A 12586-nucleotide genomic window follows, 5' to 3' on the forward strand; every position below is an offset into this window, starting at 1 on the left:
TACCAATCATACATCCACATTAACAATTTTAATGTATTAAAAGCAAATATTAAACCCAAGTAGACTATACTAACCATCTGGTCATTACACTGGGCTGTCTCAGACTCAGCCTATCTCTTATTTGGTAAGAGAGGAGAGGAAGTTTACACCATCTTCATCATGAAAGGTTACCATTATAAAACCTACAAAGACATCCTCCAGACAAGAGGAAATTTACTATAACAAATGAATTTGAGCGTGTAGCCAAAAACTCTCATTATATGAAAAATAAAACCAAATGTAACAATGCAAGTGGTGGCAAACCAATAAAGATGTTATTTGATTAAGTTTACTATAAACTCCAAATAAAGGAAAATTGGAAAGAACTGATGTGGGCCAGAGATAAGCATAAACTGAATAGAATTTGTTTTCCTGTTGTTTGTAAAAAGCAAATAAATGTTAAATTGTGTAACTAATGAAAATAAGTGAACATCAAATATTTGTAAAGGGGTTGTTTCAAAAAGAAAATCCAAATTGACTTTCAACTATTAATAACTTGAGCTTCCCAAAGGGATTATTTGATTTTAGATTGCTATTGTTGTTGTTGTTACTGTTGTTTAAAAAGTATTGTGACAGACTTTCTCCATTAAGCAGAACAATTATACATTTTTATTTCCTGCCCTTCCTGATAAATATCCCACAAAATTCCTTTATTGACTCATTTTATTCTCTTAACAAGGTAGGTTAGGCTTCTTTTATTTTCTATTTTCTCTTTCTTGCTTACTAAATAATATTTATAAAATAATAATAGGTAGATAATAACTGTTAACATATGTTGAGTAGTAACTGTAGGTCAGGCACTCTTTCAAACATATTACATATAATCATTTGTTTAATCTTCAAAACAACCTAATGGGGTAGATCCTATCATCACCACCACTATACAGAAGAAAAAACTAAGGCATGGAGGATTTAAATTATATCCCAAAGTGACCTAGCTAATGTGTTAAAATTCAAAACTCATCATACAAAAATACTATGCAGGTTAAGTATTTACCGTATGATGAAACGGATATGTAAAATACAAATATTCCAAGGTTGGGCCTATAGGAAAAACAACTTTGCACAATGTTGAACTATTTAACTCAGCATTATCTTCTTCCAAATTACCACTATTCACATAACAACAAAGCATCCTAAAGTTAAAACAGAAAAAGCCTCTGTGTTGATACCTTGTAATAGAATGGGGGCATTTTGTTTTGAAGACTACATCAGGTGAAAGGTTTTCCTCAATCAGAAGTGAATATGGTAAAACTAATATTGTTGAGTATCATGTCCAACATCAGAAGACTCTGAGAAACCTCTTCAAGTTTCCTCAGGGACCAATCCAAAAAACAAAACAACAGCGCACTGCTGAAGAGTCTCCCCATCAGTAGCAGCTTTATTGGTAATCAAATAAGCAGACAAATAATATAAAAATGAAAAAAATAATAATAATAATATAAAAATGGTTTGGTACCCTCTGTCTAAAAAGGAGTAAATACAATAGCATACCTCTTCTTCAAAGTCTGAGCAGATGATCTTAGAAATAAACTTGCTAAAAAAGATGATCAAGTTAACATCTGCAGCACTTCAGGGAGAGATTAGATAAAGTCTGGTAGGAATGATGGTGACTCATCCTGAAAACAACAGAGACCCACAGTAAGAGGTGATTGTGTATATAGGAAACACACCCGAAGACAAATAGTGAAAGAAAAGCAAAACATTGCAAGATTGAGCAATTCATTTTAAAAAAAGAATCAACAGTTTAATTCTTGTAATTAAAATAATAAAAAATGTTTAAGTAAAATATAAGATTAAAGGAAATAACTTGTGAAACATATGTCTAAGAAGTAGTAAAATGCTATTTGGGAAATTGTGATAATTTAAAAATGCAGACTATAAACCCTGGAGTAACCACTAAGTTAATAAAGAGGTACAGCAAGTAAGGCAATAGAGAAGATAAAAAAGAACACTTAATCCATAAAAAGACAATAAAGGAGAAGAAGAGAGATAACAAACAGCATATAGAACACATAAAAAAATAAGAAAATGGTATATTTAAACCCAACAATTAAAAAATTAGATTAAAAGTAAATGGTCTGAATATTTGCATTTAATAGTTAATAATAATTAACTAGAGACAACATGATCACATACAAAAAAATTATAAGGAATTCCCAAAAGAACTATCGTTAAGCAACATGGCAAAATACATGGTCAATGTGGAAAAAATCATATTTTCATATGCCAACAAAGATGAAGAAATAAAATTTGAATATATACACATTTCATATGTGTTCTATTTTATATACACAATATATTCTTATATATTATGCATATTAATAAATTATAATAGCACCTAAACACCTGAATATTTAGGGATAAATTTAAGAAAAGATGTACAAGAACTGCACACTGAAAGCTACAAAACATTGCTGAGAGAACTTAAGACCTAAATAAATGGAGATATATATACCATACTCATGAATTGAGATACTGAAGATTGTTAAGATACCTGTTCACAAACAGATCTATAGATTCACCATAATCTCATTCAAAATGCCAGAAAGGTTTGGGGCTTTTTTTTTTTTTTTTTTTTGTCTGCTTTGGTTATTAGTTTTAGTTGTTTTTTTTTTTAAATAGCAGTTTAAAGTTCATTCTAAAATTTATATAAAAATAAAATGTACCTACATTAACCAAAGCATTTTTGAAAAAGAACAAAGTTGAGGCTTTACATTACCTGATTTCAAGAATTACTGTAACACTATAGTAATCAGAGCAATGCAATATTGGCATAAGGATAAACATAAAGATTATTAAATAGAATAGAGAGTTCAGAAACAGACCTACAAACATGTTATTGATGGATTTTTCAAAAAAGATGCTAAAATAATTTAGTGGGGGAAAGGTAGTTTTTCAACAACTAATGCTGAAACAACTGGATATCCATAATGAAAAGAAAAGACTATTAACCCTTACCTCAAACCATACACAAAAATTATGTTTAAAAAAGTGGATCATAGACATAGCATAAAAGTCTAAACTATAAAACTTCTAAAATAAAATGTAAATGAAAATATTCTTGAATCTTAATCAGATTTTGTAAATGAAACAAAACACAACACAGACTATGAATCATTTTTTAAAAAGCAATAAATTGGGCTTTATTAAATTGAATATTATGCTCTTTTCTTCCAATATTGCCATTAAGAAAATGAAAAGACAAGCCATGGGGTGGGAAAAAATATATCCTGTATTTCTGACATTAAACATGTACCCAGAAAAACAAAAAGAGCTCTTAAAGCTCAATAATATTTTGGGGGCACCTGGGTGGCTTAGTAAATTAACATCTGCCTTTGGCTCAGGTCATGATCTCACGGTCCTGGGATGGAGCCAACTGGCATCAGGCTCCTTGCTAGGCAAGAAGTCTGCTTCTCCCTCTCCCCAAATCTTATGCTCTCTATCTCTGTCTCTCTATCTCAAATAAATAAATAAAATCTTTTTCAAAAAACCTGTAATGTTTTTAATTTGGCAGAAGACTTAAACTTTTTATTAGAGAAGATATAAAAATAGCCAATGCCCATATGAAAAGATGCCTCATTATCACTGATCATCAGAAAAATGCACATTAAAATTACAATGAGCTAACATTACATATTTATTAGAAGGTTAACATTAAAAAGAGTTATAACAAGAGTTGGCAAAGAAGTGGAGCAGACCTCTCATACATTGATGATGAAATTTAGAATGGTACATTCACTTTAGAAAATATTTTGGCAGTTTCTTACAAGGTTAAACATTTACCATATAAATGAAGCATTATACTCCTAGATATTTACCAAGAGAAATTAAAGCATGTGTTTACCAAGAGACTTGAGCACCAATATTATAGCAGCTTTATTCATAATAGGTCAAGTCTAGAAACAATCTAAATGTACAACAATATGTGAATACATAGATAAAAAGTGGTCTATTCAAATAATGGACTATTAGTCATAAAGAAAACAAGCTACTGATAAACATAATAGATTAATCTCTAAAACAAAATGCTTAGTAAGAGAGAAAAGAATACATACTGTATGATTCTACTTTAATGAAACTGTTAAAGAAGCAAATCTAATCTGCAGTCAGTAGTTGTCTAGGTCTAGTGGAGTAGTGGTCAGCTACAACAAGCTTGAGAAAAAAAATTGGAATAATAGAAACATTGTGTATTTTGAGGGGAGTGGTGGTTGCATGAGTCTATACATTGGCCAAACTCATCTAAATACATATGTGAAATTAGTTCATTTTACCACATATGTCTTTAAAAAGTTGACTTAAAGAAAAATATTTATTTCATTAAAAATGATAAAATTAAAAAGCCTGAATGATAAGGAGATCCGAGTATTAACTTAGCCCAGTAATCTAACTGCACACTGAGATCATTCTCAATCTGTTTATTCATTCAACATAGTGGTTTACATGTCATTTTGAGTAAAGCTGGAAAATTTTATCTATATGGTCCTGAGTTAGAATTGGCTAAAAGAAGAATCTCCATGAGAGTCAGAAGTCAGAAGTGAGGCAGCAGCCTTACTTTCTGAAGGTTACAATGGTTAGATATTGTAATGGATGTAGAAGTACCCATGTGATCCAAATTGTCTTGTTCTCTTCCTCTTGATTTCTAGCTCTTCTTCCCAAGTACTGACACTATTTACTAAAAATGGCTCAGATGCACCACCAAGTACTTGATATGGAACCAGAGAGGTGGGATCTACATAGAAGCACTGTTCCCTCCTCCCTATATACTTTTGCCTTCCTTTTGCAGTATGATTTTGGCATCCGAACATGTTGGATTTCTCAGATTAACTGATAATTCTTCTCTGATCATCCAATTTCTCTCCTGAATTTCAACTTTCCTAATCCTTTCTAAAATTATATAAGGACTAATTCCTACAATAAATCGATTATGACAGAGGTTAGCAAACTTTTCTGTAAAGGGCCAAAGAGCAAATGTTTTAGGCTTTGCAGGCCAAGAGGTAAAATCAGGTATATTACATAGGTATTTGTGCAAAAAGAGAGAAACAAACTTCCACAAATTTTTATTGATGATGAAATTCAAAATAGAATAATCATAATTAATATTGTTATACTTATCTACTAGTTACAAAATGAAATTTTTGGGTAAGAGGTAACACTGCTTTTAATTGGGATTCAAAGTTAGTGTTCCTTATCTCCTGAGCATGCAACATTATTTGAGCATATTCCTCATTTACTAGGCATTGTAAGAAGTCTACGAGATTCTTGTCTTGATATTTATCCTTTAGCATATCATTAAATTGCAGACCAGGTGAAGAACAATGGGGAAGCTCCTCAATTTCTAGGTTAAATGGATTTTGAAATGTGGAAATTTTCTTTGCATTTGCATCAAGATCTAAAAAGCATTTGCTAGGAATGGGAGAAAATATTTGCAAAGTATATATTAGATAAGGGAATATTTGGAATATATAAAGAACTCCTGCAACTCAACAACAGAAAAACATAATACCAGTTCAAAAATGAGCAAAGGACTTCAATGGATATTTCTCCCAAAGAGATATACAAATGGCCAAATAAGCACATGAAAAGATGTTTGATATCACTAACCATTATGGAAATTCAAATCAAAACCACAGTAAGATATCACTTCACACCCATTAGGATGGAGATACACATACACGTGCACACGCACACACACACACACACACATATTGGCAAGGATGAAGAGAAATTGGAACCGTTGTATATTGGCTGCATGTGGGAATGTAAAATGGTGCAGCGATTGTGGAAAACAGATTGCTGGTTCCTCAAAAAGTTGCCATATAGTCCAGCAACTCCACTTCTAGGTATCTACCCAAAGGAAGTGAAAGTAAGGACTCAAACACATACTTGGACACCAATCTTTACAGCAGCATTATTCACAATAGCCAAACATGGAAGGAAACAACACAAATGTTCAACAGATGAATGGATAAACAAAATGCAGTATATACCTACAATACGATATTAGCTTTTAAAAGGAATGAAATTCTGATACATGCTACAACATGGATGAAACTTGAAAACATTATGTTGAGTGAAAGGCGCCAGATAAAAAAGGATAAATGTTTCATAAGTCCACTTACATGAAGTACCTAGAACAGGCAAATTCATAGAGCCAGAAAGTAGGATAGAGGTTGTCAGAGGCTGGGGAGAGGTAAATGGGAAGTTATTGTTTAATGGGTACAAAGTTTGTTTGGACTGATGACAAGTTCTGGAAATGGACAGTGATGATGGATTTACAACACTGTGAATGTCTTTAATGCCACTGAATGTCCCCTGAATTGGGCACTTAACATGGTTAAGATAGTAAATTTTATATTACATATATTTTACCATAATAAAAAAAATCTAAGAGTTGCAGAAACTGTAATTTGAGCTTGGGAAATGTCTGCTAAAAATTTATGTGAATGAAGACCTCACTTCTTTAACTTTGGGTGGTGCCTATGTGTATGATGCAGTTTAACATTAGTTATGATTGAAACTGTATTAGTTGTCATTCAAATGCCTTTACCACAGTATAAGTTTATCATAGAACTGCTCTTTTGCCTGTGTAATTTTAGGTTGGATTTATTCAGAAACATCGTCAAGGTTTCAGCAAAAGGTAATTTCTAAAGCCATGCAATGCGCAAAACTACAAATGTGCGGGCAGTTCTGCAGAAAAATTTCACTTTCTCCTATAAGCTCAAAAAAATTACAGCAAAACATTGCCATTGTCATTGCCCATTACATTGCTATTTGGTAAAGCGCGCAAAAATATTTCCAACTTTTATTTCTGGCAAAATTTCGTGGAACTGAAAACAGTTAAGTCTAAAGAGCTAATGAAGTTTACCATTGATGACACTGGTTCAAAAACACAAGATAAATTCAAGTAATTTCCCAAAAATGCCTATCATAATTAATAGAATGAATAACCAGAGACTTTAAACACCTAACATTTGCATAAGCTCTGCCCATTTGTCCACCTAGGTCTTTCTCTACTCCATACATATTTTACCACCATCAGTAATAACACATCTTAGCAGAGTCCACTTCAGGTTGTACCAAATTAGTGTTTTCTCAACTTCTTTGAAAATATTCTCACCTGCAGTTGTTCCACAAAGACTATTCATAGGGGCTAATTTTTTAGTCCATTTAAACTTGGTATTGACTCCAAATAAACAACAGAGCAGTATCAATAACATCTACTGATTCATCAAAAATCAAGGAAAATCAAAATCATCTGCCTTATTTTTTGACTGCTGATCCAAGCAATTGTTCTTGCCAAAAGGTTAGTAGTCTTAAACAAGTTTATTTCATCTGAATGCATTTCTTTGTTTGCTGCAGTCAAGCACAATTTAATTAACTATTGTTAATAGCTTTCCTTGCTCTGCTAACAAATGAGACACCCAGAAACTCACTTTGGTTGCAATCTCACTTTTGTTTTTTATTCTTGTGAACAAATTCTTCTCTAAGAAGATATCCTTTTTAAATTATCTAATTTTTCTGTCCTTTGCATCCCTATGAATTGGAAATATTATGATTACTTAGCCTGGTAAAGCCAATATATAGTGTTCTTTGGGCACAGCTATAGTGTGATTGCACTAAAACACAATGCTTTGTCAACTACTTCAATAAAAAAGTAATTCACACTCCACTGTGCCTTGAAAGAGCAGCATTCCAAGTATACTTTTCTTGTTTTGACACAATAGGTATGCACTGGTAATAAAAATACGCAAAATGTCACAATTTGCCAATATGCTTGGTACTTGAAACACAGTTGAATTATAACTGCATCACTCGCATTTGCAGCATGCCAAGCAGCAAGGCAAAGTGATGCAAGTACCACATATGGTCTCTGTTGCTCCTACAATTCTGCCTTTTTAGCACAAACACTCATTGATAACTCATACATGAAAAGTGTGGCTGTGTTCCAATAAGACTTTATGATCATTGAAACATGAACCTCATACAATTTCCATATCATAAAATATTATTTTTTATTTTTCTACTATTTAAAAACATAAAAAGTACTCTCAACTCAAAAGCTGCACAAAAATAGGTGGTGAGTTAGATTTAACCAGAGGGTCATCATTTGCTGACTTATTCCATAAGTCACAGTGGTCCTGTTACACTGAACTTTGATTGACACAATATATATATTCAATGCCAACTATGGTGTCAGACCCTGCCAGACAAAGAAGATGTAAAGAAGAATATGACAAGGTCTGTCCTTGAAAGGTCTATATACGTTCAATCGTTGCTATGATAAAGATTTAACAAAGATTTGCCAATTACCTCCTATATACTTGGCATGGTATTGCTAAGGATACCAACAACTTTATTCTCTAAGGCCTTACCAACCTTGTTTGGGAAATAAAACAACCCTGTATTAATTATCTACTGCTATGTAACAAATTACCACAACCCAAACTACTTAAAACAACATGCATTTATTATCTCACAGTTTCTGTGGGCCAGGAGTCAAGTTACAGCATAACTAGGTACTCTGCCAAGGGTCAGCCAACTGTAATCAAAATGTTAGCAAGGCTGCCTTCTCATCTGGAAGCTCAACTGGGGAAGAATCTGTTCCCAGACTCACTCAGACTGTTGGCAGTGTTAATTTCCTTATGGTTCTAGCAGGAAGGGTATTAGCTACTTGCCTATCATCTGGAGGTCTCCCTTAACTCTTAAAGGCTACCCTATACTCTGTACCTCCAACATGGCCACTTCCTCAAAGCCAGCTAAGGAGAAAAAGTCTCCACAATGGGTCTGCAAGCCTGATGGAGCTTAATACAACCGTAACACAATAAAAAGGACTGACATCCCATCACCTTGTCATATTTTATTGGTTAGTAGCAAGACAGTTTCCACCCACACTTAAGAAGAGGAAATTATACAAGAGAATGAACATCAGGAGGCATATAGTATGAGGAGTGGAGGGCACTCTAGAGATAATTGGCCACAGGCCCAAAGAGGGATACAATAAAAAATAGGATCAAATACAGATCATTGGTTTTCTAAGCACCTAAAGAATAAAGAATACAATATAGGCAAGAATTACTAAGTAAGACCTCATGAAGAAAGGAAGGTCTCAGCTTGTCTTTGAAGATTATATAGACCAAAAACATATGTAAAATTCACTGGGAAATGACACCATTTCATTATCATTCATGATAATGCATTAATAGTGATGTAACTGGAGATTTTCTGTAAAATGTTAAGAATCTCCAGAATTTTTTTATACTTTTCAGGACAACTTTATATCATTACCAGTTTTTTCAAATGTTAAAATGTGAAACACTACCAGTATTTAAGTCCAGAAAATACTCAGCTCCCCCAAATAAAACTCATTACCAACTAAAAGAAGAAAATAATTATATTCATTCCAGTCCTACTTTAAGTAATTAGATAAGTTATGTTAATAGCATTCACCATTTCATTCTGTGAATACAGGAGGAGAGAGGGAAAGGGATGAGAGGGGAAAGAGAGATGATTTCTACTTCTCTAACATTCTTATGGAACAGTAACAGTGCTGCAGAAATGGATCCAAATATGGACACTCTAATAAACTATTATTACAGACTACACAATGCGACTGATGATGATAATGCATGTTTACAATTCTTTATAGGAAACAGAACCAGTTTCATAACTCAAGAAAGTAGGCATTTCTGATTTCTCATATTCAAATGTTATTTTTGATTCAATTCTAGCTTCCTTATTTAAACATTCTTTTCTCCCAAATTAGCCAAGAGATTCTTTCTCAGTGAGCACAAACCACATGGAAAGTTACAGTTTTTAAGTTGCTCCCATTTCTTTGTTTTCAGTGAGCTAAAAAGATTACGTTGCTTCAGATCCAGAAATCTAACTTAAAAATTCATATTTGGGTTAAGAAATAGCATGGAAATTTCCTTCCCCAAAAGCTAATTTTAAGAGACCTATGTGAATTCACAAATGCCAAGAATTGGCGCAAACACAGATCAGATTATCCAAAATCCTAGACACATTCATGTATAGACTTTATCTCACTGATAAATATAGTAAGTGAAAAATAACCATATTAATGAAATCGACATATGAGATAAAGACAGAACTATAACTCAATATATTTTTAAAAACCTGGGATTTTCTATCATAGAAGATAAATTAATACCATTTAATCCCCAGATGGAGTGTCTAGGAAAAGACATGATTCAGTCTGCTAAGGAAAAAGCTCGAAGGCAAAAAGTGGCTTGTTCTGAGTCAAACTTCTAGACCATTTGGGTTAGATACAAAGGCTAAATTCCAAAGAACACACTTATTACTAGTAATTATAGAACAATTTTCCTTGTTTTAGAAGTTTAATTTGTCAGGCTCTTGAGCACACCATTTCCTCACCTGTCTATGCAAACATCCAATCCCTATTCTCCTCCTTTTCCAAGCCCACTGCCTCCACATTGGGCTTAAGGCCTTTAAGGCTACCTCATACCTGGACTATTACAGTTGTCTCTCAATGGCTTACCCTACCTGAATTTTCTCTGTCATGTCCAATTCTCCACAAAACTAATGGGAGTGATCACTCCCTGACAGAAGAGGCAGCAAGAGCTTCCTTTGATCTAAAAGGTACAGGCTCCTTGTCTTTACTTCAGGGGCCTCTGAACTATCCCTCAGAATCCCTCTATGCCTACCCAATTTGAGAACATACTTCACAAAGCCAATCTTGCTCCTTGTGCCTACTGCACTTTCATTTATGTTGTTCTTTTCTCCTGGGAATCCTACTCAATATCCCTCAACTCAATAGCATGTCTTCTATTAAAATTTCCACAGACATGCCATCATCCTTTTTCTGAATGCAAATGCAAATTTCAGTTTTTTTTATCAAACAATAGCTAGTATTGTAACCAGTCTTGAATAAGTCTTGTCTCTCTTGCTATAGTACAGACATACATGGCTTATTTGTGTTTTATTCACAAGCAGTTTGAACAAAAAAATTCTTAAAATTGCTTTTGAATGAATGCAATAATCTTTAAAAACTAAATACCATATATTACTCTATGTAATTACTCTATAAAAGAAAATTGTTTACCCAATATGTAACAGACTCACAGACTCTAGGTGGAAAATTATTTTTCATTTCCACTCTGTACATTTATACGGAATTAGCATTGATGATTGACTATGAATTAATAAACTTGAAGCTACATTAACCACAAAAGATGGCTACATTAACCAACACAAACTTGAAATAGATGGAGACTATCCAAGAAACATTCCATCTGATTTTTTTATGAAACATTTAATGCACAGATTGCAAACTTTAGTCAATCTAAGCTTCACATTTCATAAAGTGATCATTTAAAATATGACTTCAGGGTAGCCCGGGTGGCTCAGCGGTTTAGCGCTGCCTTCAGCTCTGGGCGTGATCCTGGAGACCCTGGATCCAGTCCCACATCGGGCTCCCTGCATGGAGCCTGCTTCTCCCTCTGCCTGTGTCTCTGCCTCTCTCTCTCTCCTTCTCTGTGTCTCTCTTGAATAAATAAATAAAATCTTAAAAAATATATATGACTTCAGAAGTTTTCAACCTAATAGTAATCATAGCCTCCAAGTATTTAGTACCTATTATGTATTGGATTCTGTGCTAAGAGCTTTACATATATTCTTCTTTCATTCTTACAACAACATTATGAGGTAGGTATTATTATCCTCATTTTGTAGATGAAGAAACTGAGAATCAGGAAGGTGAGATAACTTTCTTGAGACTTGACAGCTAGAGAAAGGAGAGTCCGAATTAAAACCCATATTTGAAAAAAAAAAAAACCCATATTTGTCTTACATCAAAGTTTATGCTCTTATCCATCTCACTTCAATAGATCTCACCTAAGGGATCCCTAGGTGGCCCAGTGGTTTAGCGCCTGCCTTCAGCCCAGGGCGTGATCCTGGAGTCCCAGGATCAAATCCCGCATTGGGCTCCCTGCATGGAGCCTGCTTCTCCCTCTGCCTCTGTCTCTCATGAATAAAGAAATACAATCTTTTAAAAAATAAAAATAAATGAAAATCTCCCCTAAATACAAACAACAAAAATATCACTTTAAACCTCATTTTTGCCTATTATGGAATTTTGAGGATATTGGCACGTCATTTTGTCTTTTATAGGCATAAAAAAACCAAAGTACTTTCTCACTCTTTTAACCAGTGACAATATTTACAAAGCTTGTACTAGAGTATTTAGCCAAATTTATTCTGATTTTGGTTAAAATTCAATTATCCATTCATGACAATTTTAAAGTAGTTCTAGAAGATGAATTTTGTATCATTAGCCTCTTGTGGAAACTACTAAGATCACACAAAACTTAAGTGGCATGCAAACAAAATTTAAAATGATTGAATGTAAGTTGATACAAATTATGAAAATACAATTATGTTATGCCAATCAGATTCACTAAAAATAAAATAATTGTGTAAGGAATGTTTCACAAGTATTGCCACTTATGTCATCTTAAAAGAATGATATATATTGGAAAAATACTAATATAATTTCAGAAATTAACCA

Source organism: Canis lupus, chromosome 4 (genome assembly GCF_048164855.1).
Source record: "Canis lupus baileyi chromosome 4, mCanLup2.hap1, whole genome shotgun sequence".
Classification (NCBI taxonomy): domain Eukaryota; kingdom Metazoa; phylum Chordata; class Mammalia; order Carnivora; family Canidae; genus Canis; species Canis lupus.